The sequence below is a fragment of the Phyllobates terribilis genome, unplaced genomic scaffold (genome assembly GCF_046119375.1).
Source record: "Phyllobates terribilis strain yellow unplaced genomic scaffold, ASM4611937v1 Scaffold_3__8_contigs__length_932513732, whole genome shotgun sequence".
In the NCBI taxonomy this organism is placed as follows: domain Eukaryota; kingdom Metazoa; phylum Chordata; class Amphibia; order Anura; family Dendrobatidae; genus Phyllobates; species Phyllobates terribilis.
Window position 1 is genome coordinate 266507095 of NW_027362763.1, and position 23722 is coordinate 266530816.

The window sequence follows — 23722 nt, forward strand, 5'->3', positions numbered from 1 at the left end:
TGCCTTCCTTCTGCTCTTCATATTTAGGTTTTTCAGATGCCTGTGAGCTGATCTGTCCCTCTGTGTGCTTCCTTCTCCTTGTAGTTCTTCCAGCAAGCAGCGCGAGCCTAACAGGGTGCTGTTCTGTGTCTTACAGCTCCTGGCTCTCTATCCTACTGTGCTGTTGGCCTACACGTATGACCAGAAAACTTTGTATTCCTCTGGTTTCCAGACTTGGCTGCTGGGGCTTGCAATCCCCTGAATAGCCCAGGACTCTGGTGTCCTCTTCCCAGCATGAGCCTGGGGTCAGTCTTCCTAAACAAACCCTGATCTCCCAAAGCTCTTGTCTCCTTCAGCCACTTCTCCCTTCCTCTCCTCACATTCTCTCAGTGGAACTCTCTGACTCCTCCCCCAGCCAGGAAAAGCCCTCAATCTCCTAAAACTAGGTGCTTGTGCTCCCCCTTCTAGTAAGGGATGAGGCGGGTGTGTTGATGAGTGGATACCTGATGTAGGGAGCTCCATTTTCCTCCAGACATGATACCACCCCCGGTTAGGGAGGCGATACCACTGTGGCGCTGGACCACAGGGGTGAAACACATGTAGCTAGTTGGTTACCATATGTGTTTCCTGTTAGCGTTCTTCTGAGACATTGAATCCTTATTACTGGTTGACTCACTCCTTATCAACACTTCAATATGGTCCATTATACAATATGTGGTCTGCTATATACTCAATAACTTACAGTTACTTGTGCCTGCAAAGTTTGTAATAATTGTGTCTTATTGTTATTGAATGTCATAATAAAATAATGTATTTTTAACGTGAATACAATACTCCAGTCTGTGTAACTTTCATAGGTTTATATTATTGGGAGTTTACTCTTCAATTTACTACATTGCTCAAAAAAATAAAGGGAACACTCAAATAACACATCCTAGATCTGAATGAATGAAACATTCTCATTGAATACTTTGTTCTGTACAAAGTTGAATGTGCTGACAACAAAATCACACAAAAATCATCAATGGAAATCAAATTTATTAACCAATGGAGGCCTGGATTTAGAGTCGCCCCCAAAATTAAAGTGGAAAAACACACTACAGGCTGATGCAACTTTGATGTAATGTCCTTAAAAAAAGTCAAAATGAGGCTCAGTATTGTGTGTGGCCTCCACGTGCCTGTATGACCTCCCTACAATGCCTGAGCATGCTCCTGATGAGGTTGCGGATGGTCTCCTGTGGGATCTCCTCCCAGACCTGGACTAAAGCATCCGCCAACTCTTGGACAGTCTGTGGTGCAACATGACGTTGGTGGATGGAGCGAGACATGATGTCCCAGATGTGCTCAATCGGATTCAGGTCTGGGGAATGGGCGGGCCAGTCTATAGCTTCAATGCCTTCATCTTGCAGGAACTGATGACACACTCCAGCCACATGAGGTCTGGCATTGTCCTGCATCTGGCGGAACCCAGGTCCAACCGCACCAGCATATTGTCTCACAAGGGGTCTGAGGATCTCATCTCGGTACCTAATGGCAGTCAGGCTACCTCTGGTGAGCACATGGAGGGCTATGCGGCTCTCCAAAGAAATGCCACCCCACACCATTACTGACCCACTGCCAAACCGGTCATGCTGAAGGATGTTGCAGGCAGGAGATCGCTCTCTGCGGCGTCTCCAGACTCTTTCACGTCTGTCACATGTGCTCAGTGTGAACCTGCTTTCTTCTGTGAAGAGCACAGGGCGCCATTGGCGACTTTGCCAATCCTGGTGTACTGTGGCAAATGCCAAGCATCCTGCACGGTGTTGGGTGGTGAGCACAACCCCCATCTGTGGACGTCGGGCCCTTATACCACCCTCATGGAGTCGGTTTCTAACTGTTTATGCAGACACATGTACATTTGTGGCCTGCTGGAGGTCATTTTGCAGGGCTCTGGCAGTGCTCCTCCTGTTCCTCCTTGCACAAAGGCGGAGGTAGCGGTCCTGCTGCTAGGTTGTTGCCCTCCTACGGCCCTCTACACGTCTCCTGGTGTACTGGCATGTCTTCTGGTAGCGCCTCAAGCCTATGGACACTACGCTGACAGACACAGCAAACCTTCTTGCCACAGCTCGCATTGATGTGCCATCCTGGATGAGCTGCACTACCTTAGCAACTTCTGTTGGTTGTAGAGTCCGTCTCATGCTACCACAAGTGTGAAAGCACAACAAACATTCAAAAGTGACCAAAACATCAGCTAGAAAGCATTGGTACTGACATGTGGTCTGTGGTCCCCATCTGCAGAACCCCTCGTTTATTGAGGGTGTCTTGATAATTGCCAATAATTTCCATCTATTGTCTATTCCATTTGCACAACAGCATGTGAAATTGATTGTCAATCAGTGTTGCTTCCTAAGTGGACAGTTTGATTTCACAGAAGTTTGATTTACTTGGAGTTATATTCTGTTGTTTAACTGTTCCCTTTATTTTTTTGAGCAGTGTATATACAATATCTGGGAAGGGGGACCATGTTGTTATTGTGACAGCATGATCCCTGCCGGTTTATATATATATATATATGTTCTGTGAATATAATTAAATAGAGGAAGGATGGATCCGGCTCCACAATGGTAAATTCTTGAACTTTATTTGATCATCATAAAAACATGGTGAATATTCAAGAAGTGTCCATATAACAAACACCAACTCGTTTCAGGTTCATGTAGCATGATTAAAGGTGACATGCACCAGAAACACACTGGTGTTTGGTATATGGACACTTCTTAGATGTACACTATGATTTTATGATTTATCTATTAAAGTTCAAGATTTTACCTGATCTATCCTTCCTCTTTTGTATTGTCCCCGTCCCTGGCAGCGACGCTGCTCTGAGCTTCAGATTACAGGCTGCAATGATGAGCTGGCTCTTCCCTTCTATAAAGATCACAATGCCTGTGGGTCTCAAGACCTGAACTTTCAACCTCTTAAACATATATAAGGTTGTCAATTTGGGTAAGGAGATCCACGGTTATTGTGGTCTGTACATAGACCAGGAGATACAGCCAGGCTACGCAGAGGGGAACAGGTGAATTCCCCAATGGGCCCCTGTTCAGGATGGGCCTCCCACCCCTCTATATGGGTAGTAGTTGGCACAATACTGTTGATTTACTATGTACAGACAATGGCAGCATGTTATTGTGACGCCTCTACTCGTAAAGCCCGTGTTTTACCCTGGGTGTTGGGGGACTTGGTGTCGGGCCCTGTGATGGAGAGATGGGATGCAGCCGTGGCCCGGGCCCGACCCGTACTCAGGGCCGTCACATTAGGAAGAGATGGTGTGGGCTTGCCCGGGTTGAGTGGCTGATTAACGACTACGCCACCTGTGGTGCCTGGTGAAGGGCCACCAGCGGCGCTGCAGTCCGCTGAGGCCCGGTGTCATGGCGGCTAAAGTTCTCTCTGCTCCCCACAGGCGGAGCAAGGCCTCAGGGCAGGCAGACAGGATGGAGGGGGGTAGTAGTGCGGGGAGTACGGGCACCGCGTCGCATGGTATGGCGCATAATGAACAGTCTGGAGGCCATAGGGGTGAACTTCCAAGGCTTTACTCACTTAGAGATGATAGCGGGAAGGCGACTCCCTGCTCCCCGCGGAGTCCTGCGGCCACCAGGGACGGGGGTCCGACTACCTCCGAGAAAGTCCAGTGTTCGGTAGCGACCCTACACCAGAGTGTTCCTGCACTACAGACTGCACCCTTTCCTGTCTGTGCGTGTGTAGATAGGCCGGGTCTCCCTCTGAGCTCCTCTCAGGACTAGGGCATGGGTGGCAATTCCTCTCCATCCGATGCCCGGTGGGATCCTCAGGGCCTAACCGGGCTTTCCCGTCCAGGACATGGAGTACAAGGTCGGGTGTTGGGGGCCGGTACCCCTCTTGCAGCCGGAATCCCTCTGAATAGATCAGGTAGGCGAGGACAGGTGGCGTGCTCTGCTCCGTCTGCATCCTCCCCGGGACCCATTTGCTGGGGAGCCACACTCTAGAGCTCCCGGGCCTTCTTGTTCCTGGTCCTTGGCCGGGTTGAGACTTTCCTTGTCTACAACCTACTTCTCGTCCCAAGGCCAGGGTACGAGGGCTGTGTCCCTTGCCGGTGCAGGCCCACACAGGATCTGCGCTTCCGGAGGGAAGTCACATTAACACACAGTAGTTTGACAGCACAGTACGACCACTAGAACTGTCGACTTAGGATGGAAGGACCAAGATCAAAAATGGCTTTTTATTAAATATGAAATTTAAAGTGTAACTAACTTGTAAGTCCTCCACCCACACCCACTAACTTGTTCCTACCACTTTGTGTTCCCCAGTCTCCCTGTAACCAGAGGAGCAGCACCTAGTGCATACTAGCTCCCTCTGGTGGAGAAGTGTGGTGTTGGATGCAAGGCTGGGTCACGACTATCACACTGGTCTTACCTCAGAGGAGGAACACCACACTCCATTAGAGAAGTGCAGCATCCCTGTGGCGGTCGAACCCTCAGGGGCGCCACATTATCATTCATTTACCTAGCTATCAGTTAACTGTTATGTGGAAGCACTGGTAAATTTATGAATGAAGATAATGTAATATTTGCATGTAGCTGAACAGTGGGCCCCAAAATTCAATGTTTCTGGTGGGCCTTTTGCATTTCAGTCCAACACTGGATACGGCCATTTGAACCTGGTATGAATACCTTGAATATGGTATGTTTCTTTACACTTATGACTGGTTTTCCTATTGACGACAGTGTGTTATCCAAATGTTCACCTTGGGTCGTAGGACCCTGTTGCATGGCTTCCCAGGAGTCTACTATGTCACATTGAAGACACCATATTCCTTAGATATTATGGTATGTTTCACACCACAGCGCCTCTTGCAGTTTTTACCCACCTGATCTATGTCTAGTTAGAGAGGACATTTGAATGGATTTTTTTTATTTAAAATTGCTCAAAATCCTCAAATTGCTAATGTTCAACTGATTCTGGAACTCTTTTTCTTTTACTTCTATTCCCCTCTGTTCCTAAGCTTTGCCCCTGGTAATAAAGGTGCTAATATTCCGCTTAAACATCTGGGCATATAGCACAGAACTTATCTGTGGGTGTGGCCATGTTTTGATGGGCAAGTGTCAAAGGAGAAAAAGCAAACAGTTACAGAAAAGTTCTATGGAATACGCCCACTTGGTTAAAGGGTAAGTTTGCACCATTTTACTTGGTGTAGTGAGGGCATAACTTTGGAACAGAGGGGCATATGACGCGCCCCCTGGCCGTGGGGTACTCTGTGCCGGGCCGGTCGTTGCTAGGGGAGATGTCACAGTGGCGGTGACCCGGTCCGTGACCCAGGGCGGTCAATAAAAGGGGATATTTACAGGGGATTTATAGTTTTTATATACAGTTTGTGACGCCACCTGTGGTATGCGGCTATATGGAGCCGCCGCTGCGGTGCAGATCCTCTGGAGCCGTTGTTAGTACAGCAGAGTTGGTTCAGTTCTCCACAGGCAGAGCTCAGCTCCAGGGTAGGAAGTAGTGATTTTATAGCTGTTACTGCTGTTGCTGTGCAGTGTAGTGCAGAGGATGGTGCAGTTAATAATTAGTCCACAGCTTAATGGCGGTTTCCTCTTATCTTTACTTGCGGTGGTTAGGCAGACCGGGGCACAGGTACTAGCTGGTAGTAGAGGTCCGGGCGGCCTGGAAGCAAGTTGGGGGATCCACCTAGCCAGGTGGAGTTGTAGGCCTTTCCTTTGCGCTACCTCTTTGGCCCTGCTGCGTATAGCTATGCTGCAGCCCTCGTCCCTGAGTAAAATGTCTTTGTGCTCACCTGTATGGCAGGCAGATCAGGCCTTCCTGGAGTGTCGCTCCCACGTGGTGGTGCTGGGCCCTATCGTGCTGCTGAGCCTCCGGGTGTCTGATGGGGCCAGGAGACTTGCAGTCTCCAGCCCTCCGGTTTCTGCTGCTGGCCTTTCGGTGCCCCACAACCTCGGACTTCGGTGTCCAGTTCTTCTGCGCTTCCCTCTGGGGTGAACTGCCGTGCAGCTCCACTCCCTGGGTCTTTCCTCGTCGACGTCCTGACTTCAACTCTTCACTGCTCTCCTCACACTAACTAACCCCGCCTCCAGATCCCAGTTGCTAATGGGAGGAGCTCCCCTTGCAGGTCTGGAGCCAGGAAAGTGTTGCATGCTAGCAAAACCTGATTAGGGGACCCCTCCTTCTTCCAGGCATGGCATCACCTCTTGTGAGGGAGGCAATGCCACTGTGGCAACCGGACCCCTGGGGTGCCACACATAAAAGGAAAGGAAAAATTGTTCCATAATTGTTGGAGTAGCAATGATTTAAATTAAAAATACCAGTGAAATGTCCACTTTAACTGTTTTTATACCCACATTTGCAAAATACTAAAGTATGTTCTGGGGGTTTATGGACCTATTATTTTGCAAATCTTTGAATGTTTTAAGTAAATAAGGTGCTAAAATAGATGAGAATTGGTTAAAGTAAATGTTGGGCAAGCCATCAGGTCCCGGGGCTGAGTTCTTTTTAGATGTCAAAATCGCCTCCCTGATCTCCTGTAGGGTGAAGGGAGCATTAAGTATGTCAAGTTGGGATTGTGAGACTGCAGGAAGGGGTATTTTTTGGAGGTAACTACGAATTCTCTCCAAGGTAGGTTGGGGGACATCCGCATCCTCCCTTAATTGATAAAGTTTGTTATAGTATAACATAAATTCACTAGCAATATCTATTGGGTGAAATGTCCTAGTCCCGTCGTTTTTATCCAGGAAGTCTATCCTACTTTTGCTCATCCTCTTTTTAACCTGCCTGGCCAGCAGTTTTCTCGCCCTGTCCCCTATGGCATAATATTGTGATTTGGATTTCTTTACATTTTTCTCATAATTAAACAGTAATAGTCCCCTAATTTGTTGCCTAGTTTGAATTATTTATTGTGCCATTTTACTTCAGGGGTGTTTTTTATTTAAGGTTTCTAAGTTACTTAGGTTGTCTAACAGATCGTGCAAGTTTCTTTCTCTATTTCTCTTTCCCATTGCCGCCAATTTTATGAAGATGCCTCTACAACGGCTTTATGAGCCTCCCATACTATTTCATCAGAGGTTGGCCCCATTATCTTTGGTGGAAAAAAAACCTGCAGCTGTGATGCAACCAAATCTGTGGTTTCTTTTTTAGAGAGCAAATATTCATTGAGTCTCCATTTAAAGGATCTTGGGACCAATGAGGTATCCGGAACATGTAGGGAGATTGGGGCATGATCAGACCAGGACGCAATACCAATATCAGCAGATTTACATCTGAGAAGGAGGTTATCATCAACCAAAAAGTGGTCAATGCGACTGTAAGTGTTGTGCCTGGGGGAAAAGAAAGAATAATCCCTCTCCAATCCATGCATATATCTCCATACATCATGAAAACAGAATTCTTTTATAATGGATCCCCATTTCCTTCCTATTTCGCGCTGGCTGAGAGCAGTCTAGCATTCTATTCATCGGAAGGTTAAAATCCCCTCCAATTATCTTCAAACCTTTAGCAATATCTTAACATTTTTGGAGAAAGGATCTGAGGAACCCAATCTGGGAAAAATTAGGAGCATAAATAGAGGCTATTGTATATTGGACATCATTTAGGGAACAGTGGAATACAGTAAATCTGCCCTCTGGATCTTCTATTTTGTTATGAAGGGTAAAAGGGACAGAGTTTTTAACCAGGATACCAACCCCAGCTTGCTTTTTATTATGACAAGCGAAAAATCTGTGCGGGAATCTATCATTATTTAGTCTATGGGTGTCTGATTCCAATAAATGAGTTTCTTGAATACAGATCACATCTGCTGCCATCTTGCGGGTCTCCCTCCACAAGTGGGAAAGTGGGAGCGCTTACCTGGGGAGTTTAATCCCTTCACGTTAAGTGACATCCATTTAATACTCATATCTTAAATATATGAAGAATATTTCCATTGAGCAGAATATGCATAATATAGCTAACAGTGGAGTCATAAATAATAATAAACCAGAAAGAAAAAATGCCCTGCAAACAGACATATAAACACATTCTGTGACCATGAGAGGGCAGTATGGAACATCCTTAGGCATGTGTAAGGAAAGAGAACAAGAAAAAAGAACAAAAAAAAGGAAAAAAGAGCTCACAGAGAAAACAGTCAAAAAGTCAGTAAAAGAAGTAAACCTTCTATAGTAGGGGAAGATCATAACAATGATCAGGCAATGCAACAAATGGAGCGCGATTACCCCACCTCTAAATGGTAGACAAAAAATCTTGCATCACACACATGGCATTCAAATGTATGGGCAAATGAGTCAGACTGTGTCCCATTCTGGGTTCAGCTTCTTCTTATGATGGTTATTGATCCTGATCTTTCACTGGAGTAATTCCCCATGAGAGCAATAGATTCTCTGCATGGGGAGGAAATAAGCAGACATGGGTGTCTTCTCCTCTATGGATCACCAGTTTCACTGAGAAACTCCATCAGTATCTGATGCCCTCATTCCTTAAAGCTGTAGTGTAGGGTTTGAACTCCCTTCTTTTGGCAAGTGTCCCAGCTGAAAGGTCAGGGAAAACAGAGAGATGCTGATACTCTTCTGGTAAAGCAGGATTTTTCCTCAAAGCCTGCATAAAGGCTTTGGGAGACTGGGGTTCAAAGCTTTTGGTTTGGGGATTCTGTGGATGTGATCAACTATGAGTTCATGTGGCTCCAATTCTGGCAACACTTCCCCAAGAAATTTATCAAAGAAATTAGGCAGATCCCGGTCTGAGATTAACTCTGGGACTCCCCGAATCTTAACATTGTTCCTACGGGATCTATCTTCTAAGTCCCAGTTTTTTATTCCGGATTACAACCATCTCCTCTTCCTGAGCTTCATGCTCATCAATTAGGCTATTATGTGATTTAGTGAGCTCAGCCATTTTGGATTCAAGGTGGTCTGTGCGTTCACCCAGTGATGATATTTCCCCTTTAAGATCTTTAAGATCCTCCACCATGGCCCTCAGATCAGCCCGCATAGATTTCCTCAGTGAGGCCATTAAAGATTGCATGGTCTTTTTAGTAAGCAGAATGTCTGCAGATTCTGCCTCCCCAGCTTCACCCCCTCTCCCATCTGTTAGTACATGCGTGCTTCTGTATGAGGAGTGGGATGAGGAGGCCCTGGACAACGCCATCTTCTCTGATGTTGCAGCGTGCAGGTCCTTGGGGAAGAAGTCTGTCACCTTCATGGGTGAGAGCCGATTCTGACCTCTGGTTCGCCTGGGTTGTGGCATCTGAGGTGGGGAGTCTGGTACAGGGGATTTCAGGAGTTTAGCTGGCCTGTGTGTTGCTGTGAGAGCTGCGTTAGAGCTGGGGATCACAGAGCTTCAGGATTATGCTGCTGGTGCCATGAGCTGCCAGGCCATCACTCCCCAATACTAAAGTATGTTGATCAGCTGCTACTAAATTAAATAAATCGTTAAGTTATAATTTTACAAAATTTAGCCAGTGAAAAGTACATCTATTTCCACACAAAAAAAACAAGCTGTCTTATTGAAAAACTGACAAAAAAAATGTAATGGATTTCTTAATTTGATGAAAAAAATGTTGGCATATGCAACAGATTAGGACTTATTATAAGTGAAAGGAGGACTTTATACTAACCAGACAGCAGATGGCGATAGTGTGTAAAGTTATATGCTTGCTGTAATGAGGGGAGGAAAGCTCTCAATTGTTGGTTGTTTTTACTTCCTGTGTGTTTTCTTTTTTTTTCCTGAATGTGTTATGTCAGCAGCACACGGACTGTGTGACACTGAATTGTATCTCATGTTTAACCAGTATGAAGTAAATACTGTTTACTCAAGATATCTTGCTGATTGAAGCTCTCGTAAGTACAGTGGTGACTATAAGAAGATGCACTCTGGGACAAAAAACAAAAATAATTCTTGTTTTTCTTAATGACAAATGGTTTTGTTCTTCATGTTAGGAATTGTGCATATGATATGACATCTTCATGAGGATTCCGCTACTTGAAAAAGCGATAACTAAACGCTCAAAATAATGAACATAAGCATTTCTATGTAAAAACGTCTTGCTGTTCATGTTTTCAGTCTTTTGAGCATCTTTTAACTGCTTTAGGTTTCCAAAGACGACAAATGGTTAAAAGTAGTGAGTTGACTATTCTTCAGGCAATCTATGCTCTGAAGATGCTCTGTACTTTGCAATAGAAGTCAATTGAAAGGCTCAAGAGACGCGCAGAATATGCCCAGTGGTCTGAGTGTTTTTGCTTGAAAATATAGACAAGAAAGTTTAAAATAGCAGCACTCACCACTGGTTACTAAAACAGATTTTTTTTTGGGGTAACATGCAGGACGCAGACCTGAAAGAAACAGAGACGAGCGACAGTTGTTTCACATGGAACATGCTTCTTCTGGCTTCTAACTTTCTGCACATGTTACCGCAATAAAGTTGCTGCCATTATGACCCTATGCTGTGGGGTGGCCCTAGCTTTAACGCACTTCCGATCCTGACTGCACAACCGTGGGTGTCCCCTGCTACCATGGCAACCCCTCCCTGACATGTCACCATCAACATGACTCTATGCTTGAGGGTTGTTTCCAATAATGACGCACTTACGGTCCGGCGGTTCACTGCCGACTTTAAAAATCCCCTCTTACACCAGCCTAATAGACTGTCACGGGTTTACTGCACCAGATAGAAGCCAGAAGACCACAGCATCTGATTCCTCCCACTTCTGCACTCATTAGAAGCCTTTCACCTTCATATTAAACGGTGCATGTTTCTTTTAGCAGTGCAGGGGTTAATCTGCTGCTGAGAGCTTTTGAAAGCTTCACAGAGTGATGCTCTCAGCTGTTCACTGTTAGCCACTCCCCGCTCCTATCTATACTCAATTTTCTTTGGGCAGAACAATAAGTTTGTATATATTGTATATATTTTGTATATATTGTACATATTTTGCTCTGATTTATAATCACCACTGTATATAATACTTATATTGTGTTCTCCTTCTTCCCCAGCGACATTGTGAACAAGGAAGGGTCGAATGTCATATACCCTGCTGAACTCCTCACTGCACCTCAATGTGTGTCTACTTCATGTCTACAAAGAAATAAAATCCTACTGCATTTTGAAACAAAAGTGTGCGGTGAATTGCTCTATATTCATTGGATATCTCACTCTATTCACTAATTTGCTTATGAAATGTATTTATAAATTCTGTCTTCACCATGATATTCACCATTGACTCTTTTGGGGCCATGTTCTAAAGCAAAAAATCCAAGATTGTGTCCATACTCCCCCTCCATAAAGCATCAAACACAAAATATTTTTCTCTTATGGGTAAAAGCTGCTCTAGCAAGAAATGTCAGTGTTTCCCATGACAAGCAATTAGATACCAGCTTTTATATTTAAAGAGTAAATCTTAAAATATTAAATATGTGATCTGCTTGGTTGCGATGGGCAACTCTGACACTTTTTAATGAAGGAGCTGTCCCCTTTTCGTTCTGTTTAACTTTATATCTTTACAATGGCGATAGGATGATATACAAACATTTTACTCATTTTCTTTTCATCTATTATTTAAGACTAAAATGATAAGGTCTGTACCTGTCAGGATTAACTGTAGAGATTCAATAAAATGAACGCCAGCTGGAATCTCATGCAAACTTTTATATAAAAATAATAATACAATAATTTTGCATTTTAAAATTACTAAAAAATGGTAGTAAATTGTGACTGTAAACCATGGTGTTAACTATTTTGGGATATTAGATGGGTTTAAAGTTTACAGATGGACAATTTTCTAACAGTTGTAAAAGCCATAACAACATACTGCATCTGTGAACTAAACATTCTACATTCAATTTAGACTAAGCTGCTCTCATACAACCCCTGGCAAAAATTGTGCAATCACCGAGCTCGGAGGATGTTCATTCAGTTGTTTAATGTTGTTGAAAGAAAGCAGATCACAGACATGGCACAAAACTAAAGTCATTTCAAATGGCAACTTTAGGGCTTTAAGAAACACTAAAAGAAATCAAGATTAAAAATGTGGTACTCAGTAAGGGTAATTTTTTTCAGACCAAATAGAGGGAAAAAATTATGGAATCACTCAATTCTGAGGAAAAAATTATGGAATCATGAAAAACAAACACACAAAAGAACACTCCAATACATCACTAGTATTTTGTTGCACCACCTCTGGCTTTAATAACAGCTTGCAGTCTCAGAGGCATGGACTTAATGAGTGACAAACAGTACTCTTCATCAGTCTCGCTCCAACTTTCTCTGATTGCTGTTGCCAGATCAGCTTTGCAGGTTGGAGCCTTGTCATGGACCATTTTCTTAAAAATATGAAATTTGCAAATAAATATTTTTTGAGGTTGCGTTGGCATTTTCCAAAATCCATAACATTTTTATTTTTCAGCCTATGGAGCTGTGTGTTGGCTTATTTTTAGCTGGGCGAGACAATGCTTTCATTAGTATCATTGTGGAATAGATGTGATTTTTTTGATTGCCTGTTACAGTTTTTTTTGTGGAATTGCAGTAGCCAAAAAAACTTTTATGGTTTATGGTATTTAGCACTAGGGTTAATTGCTTTTATATTTTGATAGATTGGACTTTTCTGAATGCGGTCATACCATATATGTGCATTTTTTAATATCTTTATTTTCAATGGGGGAAAAGAGAGGTGATTTGAACTTTGTTCTTTTTTATTTTTTTCTTATTTTTTAAAGATTTTTTTTACTTTTTAGTGTTATTATTAGATGTGATCAGATGATCGCTTGTGCTATATACAGTGATGCCACAACATCGCTGCATATAGCAGAAATCACAGCCTCCTTTGAAGCCCAGTCACAGGCAGGGTTTCAAAGGAGCTCTGTAATGACAATAACGTTGTAACAACCCATCGGCGACCCGTGATCATATCACAGGTGCGCCGATGGGCGGAGTTAAAGAGGTTGTCTGACCCAGAAATCCACATTTTTTTTAAGCTAACCTGTGCTGTATTGTAATATACAACACCCCTATACATTTTGTTTTTTGTTTCTATCTTTCCACCTGAATTTCACTTTATTCACTGCACCCACTTTGTCTACCTGCGGCTCTACCAAACTTAATAGCTCCCTGTGCATTATTATCTAACCTCAAGAACAGAGCTGGTACCGCCCGGCCTCAGTGTCCAGCACCACCCTCTGCCAGCCCACTGAACACTCATTGGCTGTAGGTAATCTACCCCAGATCAGACCTCTGTCATCACTCCAGTATTCTAAGTGACAGAGCAGTGATTATGTGTCCTCATCTGTGGAAAGCAGCACAATCACTCCACACCACGTCCACAGTGGTGATAGAACTTCACATGTCTCCACATCACCGCTGACATAGGAATACTGTGAAGTGAAAAGTCTATAGTCATGTATGTATGCAATAGTGTAAATATGTGTGTATATATCTACATAGTTACCTCCTAATATACTTCAGCTGCTGCAGAATCTCGTAATACATACCTAAGCTGCTGCAGAACCTCATAATTCACACTTCAGCTCCTGCAGAACCTCATAATTCACAGTTCAGCTCCTGCAGAACTTCACAATACATCTTAGGCCTCCTTTACATGCACGGGTGAAAATGTGTCCCGTTCCATTTTAACCATCTGTGTGTACATGTGTGCTGCCTGTGTGGCATATACTGGAATAAAATGCATTCAAGAAATTTCTGATTTTTATGTGTTAAACGGAACCTGTCAGCAGAAAAAAAATGCTATTAACCTGCAGATATGGGGTTAATCTGCAGGTTAATAGAGTTACTAACCTGCCTAGTGCCCACACTTAGCCAAATGCTGCGGGGAGAAAATGAACTTTATTCCCCTCGCAGCGTTCCCGTTTCAGTCACGGGGGCTCTGCCGGTTCAGTCACCACTCTGAGAGCATCAGCTGTAACCCCGGTCCCGACCCTGACCGACACTGGCTCTGCATTAGGGTCGGCTGTCAATCAGGGCCGGGGGCATTGTTACAGCTGATGCTCTGTATTCTCAGAGTGGTGACTGAAACTGAATGCTGCGGAGGAGAATAAAGTTAATTTTCTCCCAGCAGCGTTCAGCTGCGTGCAGGCTCTGGGCAGGTTAGTAACGCTATTAGCATGCAGATTAACCCCATATCTGCTGGTTATTATCATTTTTCTGGTGAGAGATTCCCTTTAAAGATGTTCAAAGATAATGGTGCATAGAGATATAGATAATAGATATCCGGCAGATATATAATTTCACAAACCCGCAAGACATTATAACATTGAACATGCCAGGCATGTAGAGCTTATTGTTCAGCTTTGTATTAACCAAATAAATAGAAAAAAAGACAGCTGCGGGCTTATATTATCAGGCTTGGAAGGTCCCTGGTTATTGGGCCCTTCCTAGCCTAAAAATACCAGCCCGCAGCCACCCCAGAAATGGCACATCTATTAGATGCTCCAAGTCTGGAGCTTTGCCCTGCTCTTCTTGATTGCCCTTGTGTGGTGGCGATTGGGGTAATGGTTTTTGGAGTTGATGTCAGCTGTGTAATGTCCGCTGGCATCCAGCCCAGGGGTTAGTAATAGAAAGGTGTCTATCTGACACACCTATTACTAGCCCAGTAATAAAAAGAAAAAACACACACAAAAATCCTTTATTGAAATAAACACTCCCTGACACTCCCTCGTTCACCACTTTATTTAAAAAAAAAGAAAAAATCCCACACAGGTCCGACATAGTCCACCTAATATAAGTCTGTGTAGCTTCGTTCTGTCACTCCATAGACTTTGCCAACAGCCACTTCCAGATCACGCTGCGCTGCATGTGACTCAGCAATTGTAGACTAGATAGATGGCTGAGGGAGGGATGAGGGATGGATGGATAGCTGAGGGATGCTTGAATGGATGGATGAGGGATGGATGGATGAGAGATGGAGGGATGGATGAGGGAGGGATGGATGAGGGAGGGATAGATGAGAGAGGGATGGATGATGGGGGGATGGATGGATGAGGGAGTTATGGATGGATAAGTGATGGATGACGGAGGGATGGATGGGTGAGTGAGTTATGGATGAGGGAGGAATGGATGATGGAGGGAGGGATGGATGGCTGAGGGAGAGATGGATGAGAGAGGGATGGATGAGGCATGGAGGAATGGATGAGGGAGGGATGAATGGCTGAGGGAGAGATGGATGAGGGAAGAATGACTGAGAGAGGAAGATGGATGAGAGAGGGATGGATAGATGATAGATGGATGGATGGCGCAATGGATAGATGGATGAGGGAGGGATGGATGAGGGAGGGATGGATCAATGGATGAGGGGGGATGGATGGATGAGGGATGGATGAGTAATGGATCGATGAGCGATGAATGGATGAGGGCGGGATGGATGAGGGAGGGATGGATAGATGGATGACGGATGATGGATGGATAGATAATGGATGGATGAGGGATAGATGGATGAAGGAGGTATGGACAGATGGATGAGGGAGGGATGGATCGAAGGATGAGGGAGTGAGGGATGGATGAGGAATGGATGGATAGATGGATGAGTGATGGATAAGGGAGGGATAGATGGATGAGAGAAGGATGGATGAGGGAGGAGGGATAGATGAATGAGGGAGAGATAGATGAGGGAGGAAGGGATGGATGAGGGATGGACGGATGAGGGAGGGAGGGATGGATGAAGGAGGGATGAATGGATGGAGGGAAGGGTGGCTGGGGGAGGGATCGATACTTCATTGAAATAAACACTCCCCGTCATTCTCTTGTTCACTTTATTTAAAAAAAAAAAGAAAGAAATCCCACTCAGGTCCAACATAGTCCACCTAATCTAACGTAGTCCAGTGAATCCAATAAACAAAGTTTATGGAGCCTCGTTCTGACACTCCATAGACTTTGCCAGGAGACACTTCTGGGTCACCCTGCACTGCACGTGACTCAGCAACTCTAGACTAGATAGATAGCTGAGGGAGGGATGGATAGATGGCTGAAGGATGGATGAGGGAGGGATGGATGAGGGAGGGATGGATGAGGGATGGATGGATGAGGGATGGATGAGGGAGGGATAGATGGATAAGGGAGGGATGGATGTGGGATGGATGAGGAAAGGAGGAATGAGGAGGGGATAGATAATGGAAGGATGGATGAGGGAGGTATGGATGAATGAGCGAGGGATGGATGGAAGAGGGATGGATGAGGGTGGGATGGATGAGGGTGGGATGGATGGGTGCAGGAGGAATGGAAGAGGGAGGGATGGATGAAGGAGGGATGGATAGATGAGGGATGGATTGATGGTTAAGGGAGGGATGGCTATGGAAGAGAGAGATGATGAGAGAGGGATGGATGAATGAGGGATGGATGGATGAGCGATGGATGAGGGAGGGATGAATGGATGGATGAGGGATGGATGGATGACGTAGGGATGGATGAGGGATGGATGAGGAAGGGAGGAATGAGGGAGGGATAGATAATGAAGGTATGGATGAATGAGGGAGGTATGGATGGATGAGAAAGGGATGGATGATGGAGGGATGGGTAGATGAGGCATGGGTGCGGGAGGGATGGATGAGTGAGGGATGGATGAAGGAGGGATGGATGGATGAGGGATGGATTGATGGTTGAGGGAGGGATGGCTGGAGGAGAGACACATGGATGAGAGAGGGATGGATGAATGAGGGATGGATGGATGAGCGATGGATGGATGAGGGAGGGATAGATGGATGAGGGAGGGATGGATAGATGGATGATGGATGGATGACATAGGGATGGATGGATGACGTAGGGATGGAGGGATTATGGATGAGTGTTGCTATGGATAAGGGAGGATGGATGGATGGATGAGGGATGGATAGATGGATGAGGGATGGATGGATGAGGGATGGATGGATGAGGGATGGATAGATGGATGAGGGAGGGAGGCATAGATGAGGGATGGACAGATCAGGGAGAGATGGATGATGGAGGGATGGTTGGATGATGAAGGGATGGATGGATGGATGGATGAGGGAGGAATGGATACTTTATTGAAATAAACACTGCCCGACACTCCCTCATTCATCAATTTATTTTAAAAAAATAAAAAATCCCAAGCAGGTCCAACATGGTCGACGTAATCTAATATAGTCCAGTGAATCAGACTATGGAGCCTCGTTCTGACACTCCATAGCCTTTGCCAACAGCCACTTCCGGGTCACTCTGTGCTGCATGTGACTCAGCAACTCTAGACTAGATAGATAGCTGAGGGAGAGATGAGGGATGGATAGATGGCTGAAAGATAGACGGATAATGGATGGATGGATGGATGAGGGAGGGATGGATGATCGAGGGAGGGAGGGATGGATGATCGAGGGAGGGAGGGATGGATGATCGAGGGAGGGATGGAGGGATGGATGAGGGAGGTATGGATGAATGAGGGAGAGATGGATTAGGGAGGGATTGCTGAGGGAGAGATAGATGAGGGAAGGATGAAGGGATGGATGAAGAATGGATGAGGGATTGATGAATAAGGGAGGGATGGATGATGGATGAGGAATGGATGAATGAGAGAGGGATAGATCGATGGATGAGGGATGTGTGGCGCCCCTGAGGGTTCAGTCGCCACAGAGGTACTGCACCTCACCCAGAGGTGTGGTGTCTCCTTCTCTCAGGTAAGTAGGGAGTGCTGCCCGGAACCCAAACACCTGCATCCAACACTACACTGCTCCAGGCCGGCTGGAAGGGCAAGATGCACTGTGTTCCTGCTGAGCCCTGAGGAGAAAGGCTCCGGTAACATAAGGGATCCCAGGGGGTACGGTGAGAGCAGGACGGCACCCGTACGCCCGAATCTGCCAAGTGTCAGAGGCCGCAACAAGGGAACCGGTCCCTGGACCAGCCGTGTTACTCCAGGTCTCGGCTGGAAAACCGGAAGCTTCTGCACTAGTGTTGAGCCACCCACGTAGTGTTCGAGTTCGGTTCGTCGAACACCCATATGTTCGCCGAACTGTTCGTCGAACTGTTCGTCGAACACCGTCGAACACCGTTAAAACCAATGGCAGGCAAACAAAAACACATAGAAACACATAGAAAACACCTTCAAAGGTGTCCAAAAGCTGACAAACTGCTCAGAAGACACAACTAACACATGGAAAAGTGATAAGTACATATAGTCATGCGAAAAGAAAAGAGGTGGAGGAGTAAAAGGAGGGGGAGACACAGATATAGGCATGTCATGCCCTTCTAAAACCAAAAAAGTGCGAAGCCGACACGGTCAGTCCGTTCCTGCCCGTGCGACCTCCGTGTCGCCGGGTTTGTGCCTGAGCCGCGGTGAACCCTGACGGCCAGCCCCCCTCTCCCAATACTGGTGCCTGTCCACTGGTGGGTCGAGCGAGCCCCCCTGCGGTGGAGGCAGGTCTAATCTTTTTAATTTAAATTGTCTCTCTAATTTGAATGAGTACACTTTAAATCCTTTTACAAGGATCTATTGAAGGGCAAGTCTCATGCCAGCAGCCGCAGTAGCAGGAAGAGGAAGAGGCGGAGCCTGCCGTGTGCTGCTGTGTTTGGGGTGTGGAGAGAGCTCCTGGGAAGGGAGGTTTTGTTTTTCCATCTGGGACTTTTTGTCTGCCCCCTTCCCAGGAAAGCAGGCTTGTTCGTGGATTGGCCTCCGGGGCTGGGCCCCAGGCTCCTGCCCCCCGGTCCAAGCCGGCGGGGGGCGGGAGGAATACCATCCCGGCCGGAATGACCAGGACCAGGTCCGGAAAAGGCAAGGGGTCTGGCATGAAGACCAGAGGGACCCCCGTGGCCATGGCCGCGGCGGCTCCTCCCCCCGGAGGTAGGCCGAGTACGAGCAGGGGTGCTGCAGCGGTGCCCCTTGATTGGGGCACCAAGGTGGCGAAGGAGTCCACGGTCAGCTATGGCTCCCGCATCCATGCGCACCTCTGCGAGTATGAGGACACCTCTAGGAAGCTAAAATCCCTCTGGGGGGAGTTGAGGGTAGCTCAGGAGAGGTCCGAAAGGGCCTCTAGCAGCAAAAAGCCTGAGCTCTCCGCCGCGATCAGGAAGATCAAGGAAATCATTCAGGAGGTGGAGAGCCGGCGGTGTGCCATTCCGGGAAAAACTCGAGAATGATGACCGGTTCAGAGCCATGGCCGGAGGATCTCTGGAGGGGTCACGGAGCTCCAGCCAGGTGGCGGTGGTGGAGGAAGAGGACTGTGAGGAGGAGGTCGCACCCTACCCGCCATCTGGTGGCCTGGTAAGTGATCTCCAGGCATCGCATAGCGGGATAGCCCCTGAGCAGATGGCTCTCCCGTCTGATTCTGGCCCTTCAGAGGGCAGCGGGAGCGAAGGGGAGGATGAGGAGGGCGGTAGTAGCAGCAGTGAGGGGGGTTGCCTCGTCATGAAGCAGATCAGGCAGATTGAGTCCCCGGTACGTTTTAACCAGCTGACGTTCGGGGACGAGATCTGCGAGGACGAGGCAATCGGGAGGGGGACGAAGAGGAAGAAAGTAAAGAAAAAGCAAAAAACATCTGTGGCACATAAGTTTGTGTATGTCCCCCTCTCTGGGGCCCCCCGGTCCCGTTGTGCGGCACCCGCTACCCACCCCGGCTCGGGCTCTGTTGTGGGTCCGCAGCGAGGGAGCGAGGAGAATGTAGGCCATGGCACGCAGAGCGCCGCCTCTGTTTGTAGTAATGAAGGTGGTGTGTCGGATGTGTCTGACATGGAGCATGGCACGGAGGGCGGCCCAGCGGCGGGCAAAACCTGTGGTGGTGCTCAGGCTGGGTCCCCTGTGAGGGAGGGGACTGGCCTGGCACCTGGTGTGCCTGCTGGCGTGCAGGGGGCGGCGAGCGTAACTGCCGCTGCCACCCGCACTGCTGGCGGCACACCGGCAGCCGGGGCTGCATCTCCGGCAGCGTGTGCTGGGAAGGTGTCTGGACCCCCCACTCACGGATCCGTTAAAAAAACTGGATCACCTTTGGGAACCCAGGCACCTGGTAAGGCATCGGCAAAGGCAAAAGGTGCGTGGCCGGCGACTCCGGCAGAACAGGCTCATAAGAAGAAGGTGGTGGGGCCTGCTCCCCTGGTGGGGTCTGCGGCGAAGTCGGGGCCCCCGGCGCAGGGGCCCAGTAATGGGTGAGCGCGGGGGCTCCGCCGCCGGTGGACACCGAGGGGGAGTGGCCTAGCCTGGGGCCGGCCGCTGGAGTTGCTGTGGCCAAGCTCTTTGTGGCCAAGGGAGTGATGTTGGGGGGTGCTGTGCCTCCAGGAATTGGTGCCGCTGGACTGGGGACCCCTGAGAGTAGACCCGGCTCTGGGTCAGCTTTGGTGGTCCCGTTGCGGCCGTTTTCTGGGGGCGTGGCTTCCCTGGAGTCCCCCGCCCATGTGGGAGTGGCCTCAGAGGGCCGCACTGTGTGGCCAGGTGCAGGGGGCGTGGCTTTGCAGGCAGGGCCCGCCCATGTAGGAGTAGCTCCAGAGAGCTGTGCTGTGCTGCCGGGCGCTGGGGGTGTGGCTTCCCGGGCCAGGTCTGCCCATGTGGGCGTGGCCACACCAGGTGGGCGGGGCTTAGCGCCGGCAGCCGCCGCCGCTCCTGGAGCCGTACGGACCGCAGCTGCGGTCAGCAACAGTGTGGGGGCTGCTGCGGGTGCCTGCGTGTCGGGGTCCCCTGTGTCTGGGGGCTTACCTGAGGCAGGGGCTCCGGCAGTGCAGGTGTCCAGGAAAGCTGCAGCAGGGCTGGAAGTTGCAGGGGGAGGAGCTAGGCTTGGCTCTCTTACTGCCAGTAAAGCAGGAAGCTCCAGGAATACTGGGAGCAGTGGTGCTGCACTGCTTAAGGCATGCAGTGTGGTCCTTAAAGGGCCGGCAGCACACTGTGTACAGAACCCCCCGGCAGGGAAGACGCCACCTGCGGGTGGCAATACCAACAGCGCTGGTAACGTGGAAGGTGAAAATAAAGCACTGCATAGTAAGTGTGCCCAAAAAACAAAGCACATCGACTGCATGGGAGTGGGAGCGGGGCGAGTGGGGTGATTGTGGATGCAAATGGGGATGGTGTGGGTATGGACGTGCTGGTGGCTGAGGATGCAAATGGGGGTGTGTCTGCAGTAGGGAGTGTGAATGGTGTGTCTGTTGTTAGTGGGGAGCACGGGGAGGGGGCTGGTCCATCTGCCCCCCTGGCCGCGGGCCCCCGGAGTTTTGCGGGGGTAGTGGCTGGGGCCTCGGGGTCCTCTCGGGGGGGTTTCCTCGCCTCTGGACCTCAGGGACAGTGACTTGCGACGCCGTTTTCTGGAGGCCCTCAAGAAGGGAGAACGGACGATCACGGTAGAGGGAAGAGAGGTGGACCTGGCCTTTTGGCTGGACAGGCACGGCCAGGCCGCCTTCCAAGATAAAAGGGAGGGGGAAACAGTGTGGTCCCTCCCGACAGCTGGGCAGGGGGTGGCCAGGAGGAATGTGGTCCGTCTTCGGTGGAGGGGCAGTGAAGCGTGCCCGCCTAGAGCGAAGGTCGTGGAGCTCCTCCTGAAGATGGACTTCAGAGCGATTGACATCTTTGCCATGATCCATCCTTTTGGTACCTCCATCTTTGACGTCAGTTTTGTTCGGCCAGAGGGCTTAGAGCTTTTCTGGTCGAATTTTGAACTGGTGAAGGGAGAGCCCGGCTGGCGAGACTTTACCGTACAGGCGGTGTCTCGCCAAAATGGCATGAAGAGGGTGACCGTTCTAACAAATAACGAGTCACTCTCTGGGATTGATATTATGACGTGGCTTTCTCGCTATGGGGAAGTCACGGAGGTCCCTAAAAAGAACCGGGACGAGTTCGGCATTTGGTCAGGGGGCTGGACCTTCATGATGAAGTTGAAGGTTTCAGGTGGTACTGTCACCCATATCCCCTCCTCGGCATTCCTGGGGAGGGACCGGATCCTGATCTTCTACCAGGGGCAACCGAAGGTCTGCCACAGGTGCGGTGACCCCCGCCACTTCAGCGCGGGCTGCAAGGTGCAGAAATGTGCCTTGTGTGGCGGGGTAGGTCATCTGGCCGTGGCCTGTGGTGACATTAGGTGTCACCTGTGTGGTGACCTAGGTCACCCGTATAGCCGCTGCCCCCGTTCCTTTTCCAACACCATCTCTGGTCAGGCGGGGGAGGGCCGTGGGGGGGTCCCCAGTGGTTCATCCTCTGCTGGAACTGGAGGTGGGGGCGGGAGAGGAGCTGAGGGGTCAGTGAGGAAAGGCGAGGTGAATACATCTGCCTGCCAGTGGCAACAGGTGGGGCGCCGAAGGGACAGGAGGCAGGATAAGCATCAGGCGACTGGGGTGATGACTGTCCCCTCCCCGGAGGCTGCAGCCGGTGCCTCTGAGGCCCTGGGGGAGAAGGCGGTGAGCGAGGAGATCAGGAGGATGGAGAGGGAGGAGGCGACTGCTTCTGATAACTCCTCCCAGTATGAAAGTCTGGATGAGGAGGTGGTGGAGCAGCCAAAAAAATCGGGTGACAAAAGTACCAGTAGTCGGAGGAAAAAGAACAAGAAAAGGGTAAAAAAATCTAAAGCCCCCACCCCCCTGACCGCTACGGTGCCTACGGAAGGGCTTACCGGCTTCCCTCTGATCCCCCTCTCCAATCAGTTCCAAGCCCTCGATGACTCTGCTGTGTCGGAGGTCGGGGGTAAGGAGCCGGAGACAACATCTGAGGTGCCTTCAGAGGGCGGTGTGGTCCGTCCCCCGGGGGACTCAGTTGCCCCTGGGGGAGGGACTGCCCCGGGGTCCAGAGGCGAGGAAACCTGTGCTAGGAATGAGGTGTCCGATGCTGGAGGGGCGGGCATGGACACCTCGGTATCCCTAAAGAGGAGGGGTGACTCGGTCTCCTCCTCAGACAGCGAGAGGAAGAAGGGGGGTACGGTGAAAAAGAAGGCCATCTAACTCAATCATCCATGATGGCGGAACCTACCCCGTTGACTCTGGCATCGATTAATGTCGCCAGTATAAAGTCAGATGCGGCCAGATTTACGGCCTTTGATTTTTTTCACCCGAGTTGAGGCTGACATTTTATTTTTGCAGGAGACTAACGGACATGGGGGCCATTTATAAAGCAAAGAGGGAGTGGAGGTGTGGGCCCTCATACTGGTCTCTTGCGGCCGAGCCGTATAGCGGGGTAGCGGTCCTTTTTAAGGCCGCTTCGGTGGAATGCAGACGGCTGATTGAGGTAGAAATGGGGAGGTGCTTGGTTCTAGACATCTTCATGAGGGGACAGGAGCTCCAGCTCATTAATATCTACGGCCCGCAGTCTAAGTGGGACCGTAAATGTCTCTTCCTGAAGGTCAAGCCCTATCTTTTTACGAGCCGGCAGGTGGTCTTCGGTGGGGATTTTAACACTATAACTAGATCCCGTGATAGGGGAGGCCCTGGAGATCGGCTGGCTTATGATAGCATAGCCCTGAATAGCATAGCAAGTGAAGCTCGCCTGGTGGATGTCCACATCCGGCACACCCCAGGTCACTGGGGTTTCACCTTTCATAGGGGTAGCAGTAGGTCTAGGATAGATAGGTTTTTTTTAAAGGAGGAGGCCGCCTCTTCTGCAGTGTCCGCTGTTGAGGTAGAATTCTCCGACCACTGTTTCATTTTCTTTTCCTTGAATGTTACAGAGACCCCCCGGATGGGGAGAGGTCTATGGAAGCTGAATTCGTCCCTGTTGGAAGAAGCGGATGTAAGACAATCCTTTGAGGAATTTCTTCAGAGCCAGGTACCTCTCTTGGGTCTCTGTAGTACTAAGTCTGAGTGGTGGGAGATCTTCAAAAG